General features: G+C 31.8%; 1 long non-coding RNA gene across 2 annotated transcripts; it reads right to left on the reverse strand.

The window, feature by feature from the left end:
- Positions 1-4206: 4206 nt before the first annotated feature.
- On the reverse strand, positions 4207-4794 carry LOC126724412 (uncharacterized). 2 transcript variants are annotated; one of them, XR_007654969.1, is made up of 3 exons: positions 4747-4794; positions 4368-4451; positions 4207-4285 (listed from the first exon to the last, which is right to left on the reverse strand). It is a non-coding gene; the product is annotated as an uncharacterized LOC126724412 (long non-coding RNA). The 2 variants fall into 2 exon arrangements; XR_007654970.1 differs by having other exon boundaries at positions 4207-4451.
- Between the last annotated feature and the right edge of the window lie 12559 nt (positions 4795-17353).

Raw genomic sequence — 17353 nt, forward strand, 5'->3', positions numbered from 1 at the left:
CTTTTACACATTTCTTATATGAGTTATTCTGCTCTTTTTTCTATTCGTTTATAGGACTTCTTCTAGATATTTCTTTACATATATTTTATTTGAATTTTCTTCAACAATATATACCCAAGGCCATAACATAATTTTTTCCCTTCTTCAAATATTGTTTCTGCCAGTAGTTTATGCAATTCCCAGTTCATTGTTTTCCCACAATTGCTTTTCCTATTTAAATACTGTTACTTTGATTGCATAGTTAATTGATGGGGTTATGCTCCTCCTTTGGATGCTTTCCTTTGGCGTATATAACCTTTGGCTTTCTATTTGTTTTCTAATTTATTTTGTGGTTTTCTTTTAATGTTTAACTGAAATGTCTTTCTTTAATGTTTCCTTTACCTTTCTGCTTTCTCTATTTCTTATTGTGTTGATTATAGGGTTTAATCAAGATCATTAAAATTCCTTGAGAGAGAGAGAGAGAGAGAGAGAGAGAGAGAGAGAGAGAGAGAGAGAGAGAGATCTAAGGAAATTTACAATTGTCAAACCAGTGTCACCCTGTTATACAACTTAAAGCCACCATCTTAACTTTCAAAATATTATTGTTAAAGTCTTAAATTTTATTTCCAAATTTGCTGCTAACATATGATTAAGGCTTTGGTTTTGAATTGGATGCAAAATATAATTAAGGCTTTGGTCATTAATTTCCTTTGAAGCACTATTTGTGTGTGATTTGTTTGGAGGAGAACAGGGAGTTGGTTATTAATTTGAGTATGAGTGTGGGTTTATTTATATAAATCTGAATGTATATGTCCATTGCAAATATGACTGCATTTTTTCTTTGAGAAAATTATTGTTGATGAGAAATGGTGATTTTAAAGAGTTGGGAGTTTGGTCCTGCCAAATCAAAGAACCAAAAAGATACAGTTACATGGTACTATACTTAACTTCCATGTCTCTCTCTCTCAAATATCTCTCTATAATTTCATTCAATTTGTGCTTTTCAATATTAAAGTTTTGTTCATCTTCTTATGCAAAAACTAATAACAGAAGCCCTTCATTCCAGGTTGATATGAAAGGTTTGGATGGAATACTAGGAGCTAGCTATGTTGGGATAGAAATCATTCTATAATTATGATACTCCTAAAGCTAAGAAGCCAATAACGAGGACATCCAACTATTTGCAAAGGTGGTGCTACTGATGTTGTAGATAGAGGGAAAGGAAGGTTATAAGAAGCCTATATATGAGATAAAGAAAGGGTTTTTTTTTTTTTTTTTTTCCATTGTTAGAGCACTCACATCAATGAGTGTATAATAGAAAAATGTGTAAAATTTACATAGTTTTGCACAAAAATGACCCACATTAATCCATATATAACCGTGTAAATTTATAGCAAACCTTTAAATTCACACCAATGCTATTTATTTTACATTTAGTTTTTTCTTTTCTTTTCTTTATGTATCTTGAGGATGAAGGAAGAAAGTAGATGATGGTTGTTGTATATGAAGAAAGAGAAATAATTAAAAAAATAAAGAAAATTTGATACTTTAATAAAATGAAATGTAACTAGAAAACACATCAGACTTGAATTGGGTTGAATAGAAAGTATTGACTTTTTTTTATAAAAAAAAATAAAGAAAAAAGAAAAGCAACCCCCAAAAAAAAGGCTCTATAATAGAAGTTGCTTTGTTAGGAATACCCCGTGCATTGCACGGGTTAAAGGCTAGTATATATAATAGCAGAAGCTGAGAGAAAGTGGATTCCTACAATTAAGGAGGTGCTGACAAAAGGATAACTACCTATCTAAAATTTAGACACGTTTCACTTTAAAAAGCGATAAATTATGTTGTTTGGCATTGCTACACACCATTTAAAAGCCTGTTATTATAAATAACAAAAAAATTAACCGGTTACAATTAAAGCATACACAGAAATAGAAATTGAGAGGCGATTAAAGATAGAGAGAGGTGAGGAGGAAACGGGGAAAGAAGTAGAGAGGCAATGAAATAGAGGATGAGGCCTAGGACACGAAGAAAGAAACAGAGAAAGGCGAAGAACTCTGCATCGATTCTGCAACGTTTACGGTTTAATCCAACCAAAATCCCGATCATTACAACATTTGAAAGGCCAATTTACACATAAAACCCAAAACCTACCCTCTCCCGATAAACCTTTTCTTCTTCTTAGTCGCTTCCTCCACGTTGAAGCCGTTTTCTTTGCCTCTCTCAATTCTCAAAACCCCTAAACCATAGCTAGGATTGATATTGGGTTGGGTCGGGTTGGGTTTACTGTGACCCGAAACTCGACCCGACCCGAAAAATCAGGTCTGTAATCAGGTCGGTTTTCCGGGTCTCGGGTTGGACCTTTTTTTTTTTTTTTTTTTTTTTTTTTTTTCACTATTGCTTGTTAAATGGGAAGTAAGGGTTGCTATTGGGTCATCTCTAGTTCAGCTCTTGGATACTTTGTTTGACTGTTTAGATTTTCCTATCCTTGCCTAAAGTGGGTCATTTCTTTTGAATGAATTTGCTCATTCATCAAAAAAAAAAAAAAAAAAAAATCATTCCTAGGTTTTAAGATTAGTATTGTCCAAAGCAAATTGGCAACAACAAAAAAGGAAATTTACATATCAATAAAATTGCATGGTCCATCTCCAATTACCCATCAAGGAAATTGAAGTGTGACTTAACACATAACACTTCATTCAGTGTTCTTGCAAAATGCATCCTCTGTATCAACTACTATGAATGAAAAACCTTGAAGTTCACCAAAATTCACGAAAACAAAGACCAAGTCTTACATTAACAATTATACACACACACCTAAAATAAACAATGTCAACTACAATGCCTTACTTATTTTTATCAAAGTTCCAACTTTTGGCATAAACTCCAACCTATCTTCTAGTTTTTCCCACACATCCAACGCTGCAGTTCAATCTTGGTGTCGCTTAGTCTTGCTAATTTGCACATTTGCCATATCATTCACATCAAATCCTAATAATAAATGGCCGCAGACATCGATATACTCATATCCCATTCAACATAACTAAGATCAAAACAACCAACCAGATCAAGAAAAACAATACTTCACTGAGATAATCTTTACATTTCACTGCTTCACAGTCTTTACAAACTCCAAACTGTCATCCTCAAACTGCATAAAAAATCCAACTCTGTAGGACATGAAACCATGTGCAGGGGTTAACGAGGGGAGGATCCCAACTCTGTAGGACATTGTTAGGATCTTGTAAATTGGTCCTTAGGCTGTGCAAAGCATCACTTGGTTCAAGATGTAAGTGAACACCATTACGTGCTGATAATAAATGATCATGAACTTGAAAAGATACAGTGAGAAAGTATACTCAACTCCAATCACCAGAGACACCTATAAATCTCTAAAAAAATCAGAAGAAAGCTAAATGTTGCTCAAAGTAAGACACTTCAATAACAGATTCGAGGATATTGAAAGGAAATTAATATTGAATGTAAAGAAAATGTATGTCAGACCCCTTTAAACTAGCGGATCCCTCGTTGATCATAAAGAATGGAAAAGTGGTAAAAAAAATGATACTTTTGTATCAAATAGCTTGGTTTTATGGCCATCTTGAGAAGGGTAAACTAAAAGCTATTCAAATTTTCTAAAACTGCCGTTATTTTCACAAATCATCCACTCATTATTTTAATGTACACTAATCTAAGCACCGAGCTTGAACCATATCTGAAGCATCTCATAAGGGCATTCAAAAAAGAAAGAATTGTCTTTAGAAATTCTTTCAAACTCTTGACCATAACCATAAAAAAGCTGTGCTGAGTACCCATCTACTCAAAATTATTACTTTGAATACAAACACAGTAACAGTAGCCAATCAACAAAAGACAAGGAAACTATTAAGAAATACAATAATCACATAAGTAATTCAATTAACTTAAACATACCCATTTCCACTACCAACACAAAAAACAAAAAGTTTTTTTTTCTTAGTTTGCCAAAAAAAAAAAAAAAACCCATATCCAGAAATTAAGAAACAAAGATCAAAGCAAAAGAAAAACACTAAAAGAATAAGAGCAAGTTTATGAATATCAAAACAAACCTTCCATGTTAGCTGAAATCAAGCATAATGGAGAAAGCGGGAAGATCAAGAAGAGTGAAAGAAAAGCCATAACAAAGTTCCCTTCCATTACTCTCCCTTTCTCTTTCAGTAAATCTCTCTCAGATCCAAATGGTGTTCCACACCCACCATCACAAACAACCTCCTACACAAAACCCAGCTCCCAAATCTCACATAACAACAACCAAAAACCCAATCTGATAAAAAAATATTATCTTTAGCAAAACCTAGAACACCCATTGGAATGAAAAGCATAGAGAAAACAAGAACTACACGTACCTAGCATTGTAGAACAGATCTGGCGGTTTGAAACTACAAAACTCCAACTGGGTTTTTGTTCTTGTTCAAAGAGAGAACAAAAAACTACAAGGAAATCCAATACTGTGTATAATGAGTGAAGAGAGAGTAAACCCAGAAATCAAAAAAAAAAAAAAAAAAAAAACTTGAAGGCTTTAGCCACAAACCCAGATAGAATATATGAAAAAAAATTGAAACTTGAAGGCCCTCAAATTGAACTCATCCATAAGTACATAAACCCATTATTGAATCGGGTTCAGACTATCACACACACAAACACAACAACACTATCACAGACATACAAACACAACAACACTATCCAAAATCTAAAACCAAACACAAAACAAGAAGGATGACTTACACAGATAACTGAGGCCCTAAGGGAGGCGAAGAGCTGAGGGAGGCGGAGAGAACAACAACAGAGTAGGGTTTTTTTCAAAAGAAAAAATCGGGTTCAGACTAGTGTACTTATATGACCCGACACCCGACCCGACATCGATCTGAACTCGAAAATACGACCCGAAACCCGACCGGAATGTTCTCAGACCCGTCCAATACCTGTCGATTCAGGTCGGGTCTGGTCAGGTTTTCGGGTGGGTCGGGTCCTTTCTCAGTCCTAACCATAGCCCATCGCCGTTCTCTCACTCCTTCAGCATCCCACCGCCGTCATATACCGTTTAGAACAACTATCAAAAGACACCCTACGATTCGTTAAAAAACAATCAAAACCAGTTGTTCTACCTTTTTTTTTTTCTACTGTTTGGAGGAGAATGAAAAAAAAAAAAAAAAAAGTCTCACATAGGGGAAGATAGAGAGAGGCCAAAACCACTACCGGTGAGTTTTTATCTTTGATTTAAGTTTGTTTATTAATCATGACTAGTCGCTAACCCGTGCGATGCACGGGAAAGCTACCAATTTTTTCCAAATGATGTGACATTAGCTATTGGAATTCAACATCGATTCTCTGGTAGCACATTCTTATTTTTCAATTTCATTTATTTCATGTCTTCCACTAAATATTCAATCCATTCATTATATTTAAAAAACGTTAAAGTAAAGTTGTATCCGCAAATAACTAAATATAAGAGTTTAATTCCTGTCTGTTTCAATTTAAAACCAAATTGTGAATAAGAGCAAAAAAATTTCCTTTGTTCCAATACGTCTTTAGTACCAAAATCACAAATTCATTAAAACCAAATTGTGCATAGAAAATCTTAGAGATTGAAAGACAATTTTAAAGTGTTTTTTTGTATCTTCTTCCTTTGTTGCTTTGTAGTTGTCCCTAAATATGCCCTTTTGTTTTCCTTGAGTGCAGATGTTGGTGTGAGTTGCACATTGGTTTGAACATCAAGTTTTTGAAATTTTGTACAATCACCATCTTCTTCAATTGATAAGTTGTTGCTACATTCATTTGAAGTATCACTGATGTAAACCTGGCAATAGAACAGGTTAAGGAATGTATTACAGCATATACATCTTAAATAACATATTTGTAATTTTGCTAAATTAAAGAATACTTACTTCTGTCATTTTATCAAGTTGAATTGCTTTGTCAGTTTCTTCAAAAGAGTCAAAAAGTTTCTTACAGTGTAGAATTCCTATCCATAGTTGAGATTATAGTCATTTAGTTGTATTTGGAAAACAAATTGTTTTCCTTTCAGATTTTCTATTTGCACAGGAAGGATGACTTCATTGGGCTCCTAACGAAAGTAACATTTTTCAAATTGTACACTGAAGTAAAGTTTAGTAAATATTAAATACTAATTTTATCTTCGACTTTCTCACCTCTAAAGATTTATTCAAAAGGTCTTTGGCTTATATGTTGAGTAATTTTTCTGCTTCTGAATCAAATAAAATGAATGTGGCCATTCTTGAGCTATCTTTAACCTTTAATTGAATTCTATACCTGATAAAAGAAATGACATATATAATGTTAATATCATATTATTTGTTGTGTATTTTAATATAAAAAGTAAACATTTTCATTTTGCATACCTTGGATTGGGAAGCATACCTTTTTGTTGCAATTGTCGCACCATAAAAATTCATCTTTTGACTTTACCTTTTTACGACATACTTCGCAAGAGATAAAGTACCAACCAGAATGATTTATGTCAATGTTTATAATCTTTCCTTGACAGGTAAAGATCGTTTCCTAGAAATTGAATTTAATATCAATAAATTTATAATTTTATAGTTAAATTTTGTAAAAGCAAGTCTATAGTACATAAAGCAATGTTAAGGACAATGTTACTGTTGAAGGTATATTTTTTTCTTACCTCATTATCAGAGTCCCACATAACTTTTTTGATTCCACTTATGGTTCTTCTGTTGATGTTCATCTCTTCTTCAATTGTTACTTGTGGTTTGAATTGCTTGGGCATTTGTACAATTGGTTGGTTATTTTCCACCAGCCTATTATATTACATAAAGATATTAGACATAGTATTGTAGAGAGTGTAAATATATTAAAAATGTGAATCCAAAACAAAGCACTTACTGATCTTTGAATTCAGCAGTCTCAGGAATGTCCAAATCAATATAAACTATTGTTCCACTTGTTGATGATAAGTTATACTCTCTTGAAATGTAAGGGATTCATTAGGAAAAAAAGTACATTGAAGTTTCAATGAAATGATTACTGTAACAGTGAGAGGTCTAGATTAGAGGGTATAGTATCTTGTAGACATGTACAATACAGAGGTAAATAATCCAACTTTGCTATGGTAGATATAGATGCTAAAGATAATGACACTTGAGTAAATGTTTGTCACATTTTGAAAACCAAAGGACCCCAAAAACCATGCTGTTGAAACAGATTAAAAAAAAAAAAATCTCTCTCAATAAAGAAAAATGTAAAGGGAGGGAATGAATCCCCCAACAGTAAGTGATGAATATCTTTTTAATTGTTATACATTGAAATGATTTTTCTCTACTCAATAATTTAGAGACATAATTATCTTGATTCATTGAATGCTTACATAATAATTTAGCCAAAATACTTTGTATTTCAAACAATTGGATGATTTCTTATGTAGTTCAGAAGATGGTTATAAAGAGAATTAGAAAAGAGAAATGAACTTGCCTTTAAAAGTCTTGACAGTCAAACATGTAGCAATTATGATAAAAGGGCCTAGATTTTCAGTAAAGAAGCTCTCCTCAACTTCATTTGCAACTGATCCCCAAAGTGTAAGCTTTATTTCATTTCCTCTATTCAAAATTTCCAATGTTACAGTGTAAGTTCATTTAAAATATAAGTGCATGTATTGGTTTATCAAAAATAAATAAATAAATAAAAAGTGCATGTATTGAAAATAATTTCTTTTTTTTTTTTAAAAAAAAAGCCATACTCTATAGTCATGACATTTATGTTTCTCATCGAGACATTTGATCCTTTGATGCAAGGATGCTCAATCGGTCCAACACCAATCACATTTGCAATGATATCTAGGCATTACAAAGATGTGGATAAAATTATTTTCATATATAACAATAATATAATGCATAATTATTAATAAATTTAATATAACGCATAATATATATAGAGATACCTGATAGCTGGACATGTTTATTAACGCGTTCATGTATTTTATTGTAGTCAACAAATTCGAATTTATGACGCGGTATATCAACATCAACCTCCTTTATTTCCTTAATGCAAGTTTTCAATGTGAACATGATCTTGATGTCATTGTCTACTGGTCTATACAATGCATTGCCATCAACCACTTGAAAATAAGAGAGTTCATAAAATTTTCCTTCTTGCAGAAGAGGCTTGAACTTTTTAGCAATATTATTTCGAATGATTGTAGTATTGAATTATTCTGCAAGTAAAGTGCATCAGTTTTATATAGATAGAGTTGATGGTATATATAATGATCAAACAATATTAAAAGCTATAGAAGAAAAACAAACCTGCTCATCGATTAAAATCATATCTAAACTAATAATATCATTATTTTTTGAGTTGATTGCATTCCACATCCTTGTTATTCTGATCTTGACTTTCCAATTTTCTGTGTTTGTCTATACAAAGCTGATTAAGGAGAGAATATTGCATCATCTTGGATCCTTACCTGTATAGATTAATAAATTTGAAAGTTTATAAAAATTCTATCTTTCATTTAGATACTTCATAGAATAAAAAAAAACAAAGCAATATAACAAAGACACCAAAAAGTAATTAGCTTGTTAAAGATAGAAAATAGTAATTAGCTAGTATTCAATTATGTTATAGACATGAAATTTAACAAAATAATAAGCATATATGAAGTGCCTAAATCAATTTGGAGGTGATAAACAGAAAAAAAAAATAATATATAAAATTATGTTACCTTTATTAGTTGGTTTCTTGAGTCAAAGATTGGTAAAAACTTCTTTATACACAATATTTTTTGTTTTGGACTTTTTTTCAGTCTCATCGTTAATGATGAGGAATTTTAGGCCATTTCTACTTGTAACTCTAGACACTGCAGCGTACAATTTCCCATGACTAAAAACAGGTTTTGACAAATACACTCCAACATGTTTCAATGATTGTCCTTGGCTTTTATTTATAGTCATTGCAAAGCACATTGAAATTGGAAATTGTTGTCTCTTTAAAACAAATGGCCATTTTGAATCACTTGGAGATAATGTTATTCTTGGAATGAACACACGTTTGCCTATATTAGTGCCAGTTATGATTTCTGCTTCTATAACCCATGTAGCCAATCTTGTTATAATGAGTCTTGTTCCATTACAAAGACCTTCATTCTGATTCAAGTTTCTAAGCAACATTACAGGCAAACCTATTTTTTATGTCAGTTTATGGTTTGGCAATCCTGGAAATCTAAACGTGTTCAAAAATTCAACAGTATATAGGAGATCTTGGTCAGGAACATTTGAAGAAGCCTTGCATATAGAATCTGAACTTAGATATTCATGAACTTCTCCATTTAAGGATGACACAATATAGTCATTTAGTTCTTCTACAACTTCATTTGTAAGGGCAAGAATTGCCCTATCCTGTGGGTAACTTGGATCTGTGTATTTATTTTCCAAACCTGGATATGTGTTGTCAATAATATTTTGCATTGGATTCTCTGAAGGTTGGATAATCAAATCACTTGGAATTGAAATGTTGTAATCCCCATCTCCTTCTCCTAATTCACCATTACCTATTTTAAGAATCCACTCACTAAAGTCCTTTATAGATGATGTTTCTATTCCACTCATACTGTTCTGTAGAAGCCTCATATTTGTTTGGAGTTTAAAGACATTACAATCATTCCATAGATATGACTTGCTAATTGAGGATTGGACTATATCTTCTCGTCTTCCCTTTCTCACAATTGGAAGTATTTGTTGAAAATCACCCCCTAGAACTACAACTTTACCACCAAAAGGTTTTTCAGCATTTTGAGGATCTTTAATTTGTAGTATATCTCATAACGTGCGGTCAACAGTTTCAAAACAATTACTATGTGCCATCGGTGCTTCAACCCAAAGTATAATACTTGTTTTTGAGAGAAGTTCTGCTGCTTGTGTTCTTTGCTTTATGTCACAGGTAGAGTCATCATTTACATTAATTGGGATATGAAATCTCGAGTGAGTAGTCCTTCCACTAGGAAGCAACAAAGCAGCAATTCCTGAAGACACAATAGCAAGAGCAATTTTGCCTTTTGATCTTATACCAAACATGATGGTTCTATAAAGATACGTTTTACCCGTTCCACCATGTCCATAGACAAAAAACATTCCCCCTCTTTCAGTAGCAACAGCTTCCATTATAGAATTGTAGATTATTCTCTGTTCATTGTTTAGGCCAGAAATTAGGATCTCATGTTCTCTTTTCAAACTTGATACATCATACAACATTTCTTCTTGAATAAGTCTATTCCCATTCTGAATAAGATCCATATTTGGTTGGGGCATTTGTGGATAATGTCTAAGTGATCTTCCATATTGTTGGAGGATTTGTTCAATTTCATACAATCCATAATTTCTCAATTGGTCATTTTGATGAAATTAGTTCTTGGAATTGGAGGATACGCCTTTGCCTATTTAGTATATCTTCTATAATCAGTTTCGAGTTGGATTCCCAAAGACTTAATGGATCAACTACTTCACAGAACAATAGCATTGTAACAAATAGTTGACGCAATTGTTGCCCATTGGCCCAACTCGAAGCTTCAATTTGGGAATCATGCCATTCTTTGTCATCATTAAGAAGTCCAAGTGCATAATAGGCTTCCTTATAAGTTGGATAAGTAACATCGTTTATAGTCCTTAATTCTTTAAAGTTTCTTGGACCTTTGACAATGTTAAGCAACATTCTCAAATAAAACCTTTCACCACTTGAGGGATGTGCGTAATACACTCTTCCAATACAATATTTAGATTTCCTTCTTTGCCATTGCTTATCATTACTATGCCATACCCATTTTGTAGGAAATTCAGCATAAGTCAACTCTCGAGCATCTTCAAAAGCCTCATTTGTTTTCATCCATTCTGTAAACTTTGTTTCTTCAATACCAGGTATATTTAAAACATTATCCAAGCTTGTATCTTCCGGATAAATGATGGGATGTTCGTCTTCCAAATGAAAATTTAATCTTTCAACAGGTGGATATCGAAACTTAATTGGAAATTCAAATATTCTCCAACATGATTCAGAAGCTGAAATATATCTACAATCCAAGTATGCTTTTGTCTCATCAACAACAATGTCAGTCTCTTGTCCATCACTCCCAATATTTGGCAAATTCTCTTCTACAACAACTGTTGCTCTATCTGATCCCTTGTTTATATATTTAAACAAATATTTGATCGATCGAGATCTATTACACCATTCTACATTCAAATGGGATTGGTACTTCACCAAAAGATCTACATTATAAGGTACAACATATCGGTTATCCAAAAGAATTATGTTCTTCTCTATTGTTTTTCTATCATTTCTCCTTCTATATACTGGAAAGCCTTCTTCATCAATTGTTGTTTCTTCATAAAATCTTTTCGGAAAATTTTTTGTACATTTACCATTCATCATGCACGGTGATTTCGGATTTGCAGATCCACATGGCCCATGCATCATAAATTGTTTTACAACTTCATTAGCAACAGGATCCTTATCTGGATTTGGTATCTCAGCCATAATGATACCATCGATGTCTGTTGGACTTGGACACTTATCCTTTGGATCCAAGAATAGAAGAATATGTGCATGTGGGAGTCCTCTTTTTTGGAATTCAATTGTATACACAATAGCAATAACTCTTCCAAAATGAGATTTATGCCTCAAATCATGTAATAGTTCATCTAATTTTATCTTAAAAACCCTTGCTACAATATCTGGCCGATCCTCATATTTCAGGCCTTCTATAAATTCTAAGGAATGATTGATTTCTGGCCATTTTGGATTGCAAGTAAATGTAAGAAATAAATCTGGGTAACCTTCCCATCTACATATCGCCATTGCATCTTGATAATTTTGAACCATGTACCTTGGACTTCCAGTAAATGAGGATGGTAGGACTATTCGTTTGCCTACAGTAATGGGATTTGTATCTCCACGAAGAACGGCATCTTTCAAACCATAGTACAGCTCTGACCTCAATTTTTTTTTGATTGAATCTAACCCATTGTAGTCTTTCTTCTTCGATAGAAGTGTATGCATCCATTATAAATTGTTGAAAAAGCCTCCTACCAAGCAACAATGTCTTGCCCTCATGAAAGTGTTGTTGAAGCCTATAAGCATAGTATTCTCTCATTGTTATTGATTCCCTTTTTCTAAAATTGCTCTCATTCAAATTCCTATAAGGTATACCAAGCATATACCCATCCTCACCATACGGAAAAAGTAATGGATATTGCAATGCCATAAAGTTTGGATGAGTTCCATTTATACGTTGCAATCCTGAACTTCGATTCTCAACAATAATATCTCTATCAGAACTTTCAATATTAAAATCTCCAACAATAAGAGCAACTATCTCAGACGTTACAGGTAAGTCATATTGCCTTTCACCAGAATTGCGACTTCGTATTAAACGAATTCTGACATTATGTATATCTGATTCATCAAATCTGTCCCTGACCATTCTAAAACATTTAACCAATTGGTTGCACTGGTCTAACATTTCCATCTACCCAGTAACAATATCTGGATCCACATAATTTCTATCATCTTCATGTATAACTACATCAATTCTATTTTTAACTTCATTATCAGTTTCATAAATATAAAGCTGTTCATACTTAGGTTTTTGGCCATGGACAGGAAGAAGTGATCCAATTCTATGATGAGTTTGACCATTTACACAAAACACATATGGACCAGAACCATTATTAACTGATCTATCAACATTACCCCCCAAAGAAGTGAAAGCAAAGAGAGAGTTGTAGATTCTTATCCCTAGTTGAAAGTTTATTGATCTCTGATCACTATTAATATTGAGTAAGTTTCCAAGAAAGGGTGGAGGTTCTTTCAATAGAGGGAGTTCAACTCTTCCTTCAGAACAGCACAAACTAAACTTCGGTTTTGTAGGTGTTTTTGACTTTACAGTTCTCTCTTCATACCAAAGTTGAGCTCCACAATGTTCACATACTATTGTTGGAGGTCCTAAATCCAATGGTTCTGTAAATTTTCCTATGACAACAAAAACAAAAATTCACTTTTTCTTCCTAATTTTAGAACTTTTTTGGGAGAACTAAAAAATGTAACACTTACGTTGTTTTCTGCTTTCATCATTAATGTTATATTGTCTACGTCGAATACTCCTTTCAAATGGCCCGTCATCTCTTGTTCTTGTTTGGCCTAGGTTACATACTAATTATTAGGTTACATACTAATTATGAGTTTTTTAAAGAAAAATATTTTTTTAATATGTCAATATCGTACCCCTTCTATTTCTCTTTTCAGATAAAATTAATCTTTGTCTCAATCTTGCATAGAAAGTAGACTCCATGCTTGGGGAATAAACTAAAAGCAAAGCATTCACAAAATTTTTATTCATAAATATAACTATATAGCAAAAACATATATTACAAATTAACAGGTAGATGTTATAGAAAGGGGAAAAATTGAAGAAACATATAACATTCACATACTAACTTCAGAATTAAAAAAACATAAAGGTATGATTATTTGATAAAATACAAATTGTATTACAATTTGTATAAAATAAGATCATATTTCAATTTCAAATTCTCTCTACAAACATATTACCAATAAATATGCAATAAACAGTACAGAATAAAGGAAAGACTGGTAAATACCTGACTTTCCTCGTCTTGTAGTTGTATTACCAAATAAGCCAGATGTCAAAATGCTAAATCCCTACCTGCAAAACCAATAGAAGACAATGATAAAAGCAGATTTAAAACAGCAACCATATGAACACTATTTAGGAGTTCTATTAAACTCTTGTGAGAAGCCAATAACAAAAACATATGTACAGCCAACAAACATCATTATTATGTACACATATATACAGCCAACCAAAAAAAAAAAAAAAAAACTCTTCACACACACAATGATACTATTTGATTTTTTTTTTATTAAAAAAATAAGGATTGGTATTTGGTACTACTTGGTTTTTTTTTTTTTTTTTTTTTTTTTTTTTTTGGGAGTTGCACAAAAAAAGATCAATTGCTATACCGGTGTATTTTTATGCTTAAAAGAATAACAAAGGACAAAGTCTAAGAGGTTAAAAATAGACAATAAAGAAACTTTGACTTGAGACTATTATAGATTTAAAAGTAAAATGAAAATAGAACATTGGATCATGAATGTCTGGTTCTTCTTCATCACAAACACAAAAAGAAAAGAGAAAAAAAAAAAAAAAAAAAAAAAAACTCTCACCACACACATACACAAATTAATACAATAAGCAGTATTCTACCACCCCATTACACTGTAGACATATATAGCAACTTTTTCATCACAAACGCAAAATGAAAAGAAGAAAAAATCCATTGCACCATATTGAAAGACCATAATTAATAGCAACCATATATACAGCATATTAAAACTCATTAATAGAAGACAAATAGAATAGTGCAAAAAAAAAAAAAAAAAAATGATTTAAAATAGCAACCATATACCAATCCTTATGGTGCACCACTAATCTTTCTTTTTTCTTTTTTTTATAATCATTAAAGAAGTATTCTTCAAACCATAGAAGTACATAAAACATTGAAACCATCAATTGAAATTTTGAAACTAAAGCCAAAAAAAAAAAAAAAAAAAAAAAAAAAAACAAACAAACGATGCTTTCAATAAAAAATTCCAATAATAAGATGAAAAAACTACTTGATGAGAAGAAAAAATCCATTGCACCATATTGAAAGACCATAATTAATAGCAACCATATATACATCATATTAAAACTCATTAATAGAAGACAAATAGTACAGTGCCAAAAAAAAAAAAAAAAAAAAAAAATGATTTAAAACAGCAACCATATACCAATCCTTATGGTGCACCACTAATCTTTCTTTTTTCTTTTTTCTATAATCATTAAAGAAGTATTCTTCAAACCATAGAAGTATATAAAACATTGAAACCATCAATTGAAATTTTGAAACTAAAGCAACCAAAAAAAAAAAAAACAAACAAACAAACAAACGATGCTTTCAATAAAAAATTCCAATAATAAGATGAAAAACTACTTGATGAGGAACATTGTTGCCACCACCATCATCAGATTATGCAATCCTCTCCAACTATCTTATGGGTCTGTGCATTTATATTACAAATCCTCTAACTTCCTTTTACGTTCTAATGAATGATTGATGTTCGCCAAATCATGTGATGGGTAAGCTTCAATGTTCGCCTAATCATACCCAACATTTAAAATGGAAATTTGACTTTATGTTTCTACTGTATTAAAATATACTTACAAACCACTCTAAGACAATTCCTTTCAAATCAAGGATTTCATGAACAATTTGCAATTATGATTGAAGATAAAATGACTAAACAACATCACATATGGTTTGTGATGAGTTTGATTTGCCAAATTGTGGTTTGAAAGGTTACACTTTACCCACCTCAAAAATTTTGCAGCCCAAATTGTTTAAATAAAAGAATGCCATTAAACAAAATAGCAACTTTATTATAATCTGAATACAATATATTTATATATCAAATGCAAATAAAAATAAACCTCATGTGGTTAAAGTGCAATATGTTAATCCTTAGGTTTCAAACTCAACATAATTCATAGGTAGATGAAGTTACACTACTTTCAAAGAACTATTTTGCTAAGTGCTAACTTGGTTGTGTGTTATTTAAACTTTATCTAGAAGAAATCTTAATGAGATATGGGCCACTTGCCCTATTTAGTCTTCAACAAATTCAGTAAGTAAAAGATCTTCCAAGATTAGATGCCAAGGAAATTTCTGTATACAATTGGATGCAAATTTGGCAGTAACTATAACATTTGAAGGCAATGAACAATAAAACTACAACAAAAAGCAAGCCTTACTCCCAAAATTTTGAGTTCAGCTATGAATCCTCAATGAACATAAATTTTGAATAAGAATAAGAATACCATAACACTTATACATACCAAAACAGAAAAGTTTGGAAAAACTTGGGTCAATCAGACAGATTATGCATGTGTACATACACATATGTTATAAAAGAACTTGATTTTTTTTTTTCAACCTGTACAGATTCAGGCACAAAATTGAGCATTTGGATCAAGCATTTGGAAAAAAAATTCAGAAATAAACACAGAGAGAGTATGTCACTATATTCTTAGTCTTCCATTTAAAATTACAAATTTCATAAAGCCTAGTTTGAGTTAAACTCAAGGTCTAAGCTACGGATTCAATCAAAACTGTCATGTTAGAGAAAGGGTACTGAACCTACAGAAATTGAAACTGAAATTTAGCTCCACAAATAGAACCAAATTTGGTTACCAAATAGAGAAGTAGATGTACAGGACCAAAGTAACTAAAACACAGAAGTAGGTGACCTCCCCATTGATCACAACCCAATGACTAATTCCAGGTCCACAATCTACACATTTGATTCCCATGATCAAATATAGGCTTTCCCAAAAATGAAAACCCAGATAGTAATTTAAACTTTCTCACACTTATAAATTGATAAAAAAAACACTATGATATTAAAACTCCAAGTATAAAAGCAAATTTAAACACAATGTAAAGAAAAAGGACATATAATTCAGTATGAACAATGTAATGAATAACTAACCTCAATGTACTCCACACCAATTTCGCTAAGATTATCAGGAAGCAAGCTGATAACTCCACCTCGCTCAGTTTCCATTAAACAAATTCAAACCAATAGCTCAGTTTCCACACACAAAAACATATAACTAAAATTCAAAAAACACAAAAACAATTCAAATTGACCAATAGCTCAGTTTCCATGCAAAAACATATAACTAAAATTCAAAAAAAAAATTAAGAAATCCACACTAAAATAGTAGCTCAGTTTCCACAAAAAAACAATTCAAATTGACCAATAGCTCAGTTTCCATACAAAAACATAAACATATAACTAAAATTAAAAAAAAAAAAAGTTAAGAAATCCGCACTGAAATAGTAGCTCAGTTTCCACAAAAAAACAATTCAAATTGACCAATAACTCAGTTTCCATACAGAAACATAAACATATAACTAAAATTAAAAAAAAAAAAGTTAAGAAATCCACACTAAAATAGTAGCTCAGTTTCCACAAACCATACCTTTAACTCTGATTCGAATGGAGGAAAAGAATGAAGAGAAAGGCAAAAGCAATAAACCTAGAAATTGAATAGCCGTGAAAAAAAAAAGCATCGTGAAAGGTTTATATATATAGTTATAGAGTCCTAATCTATATAGAGTTCGGATTCAGAAAAAAAAAAAAAATATATATATATATATATATTATAGGTTTATAAGATAATACCTTTGGGTCGGTCTCGATGGGCTAGGTCGGTTGCATTGCGGTCTCGATGGGCTGGGTC

This window comes from Quercus robur, chromosome 4 (genome assembly GCF_932294415.1).
Source record: "Quercus robur chromosome 4, dhQueRobu3.1, whole genome shotgun sequence".
NCBI classification, from domain to species: domain Eukaryota; kingdom Viridiplantae; phylum Streptophyta; class Magnoliopsida; order Fagales; family Fagaceae; genus Quercus; species Quercus robur.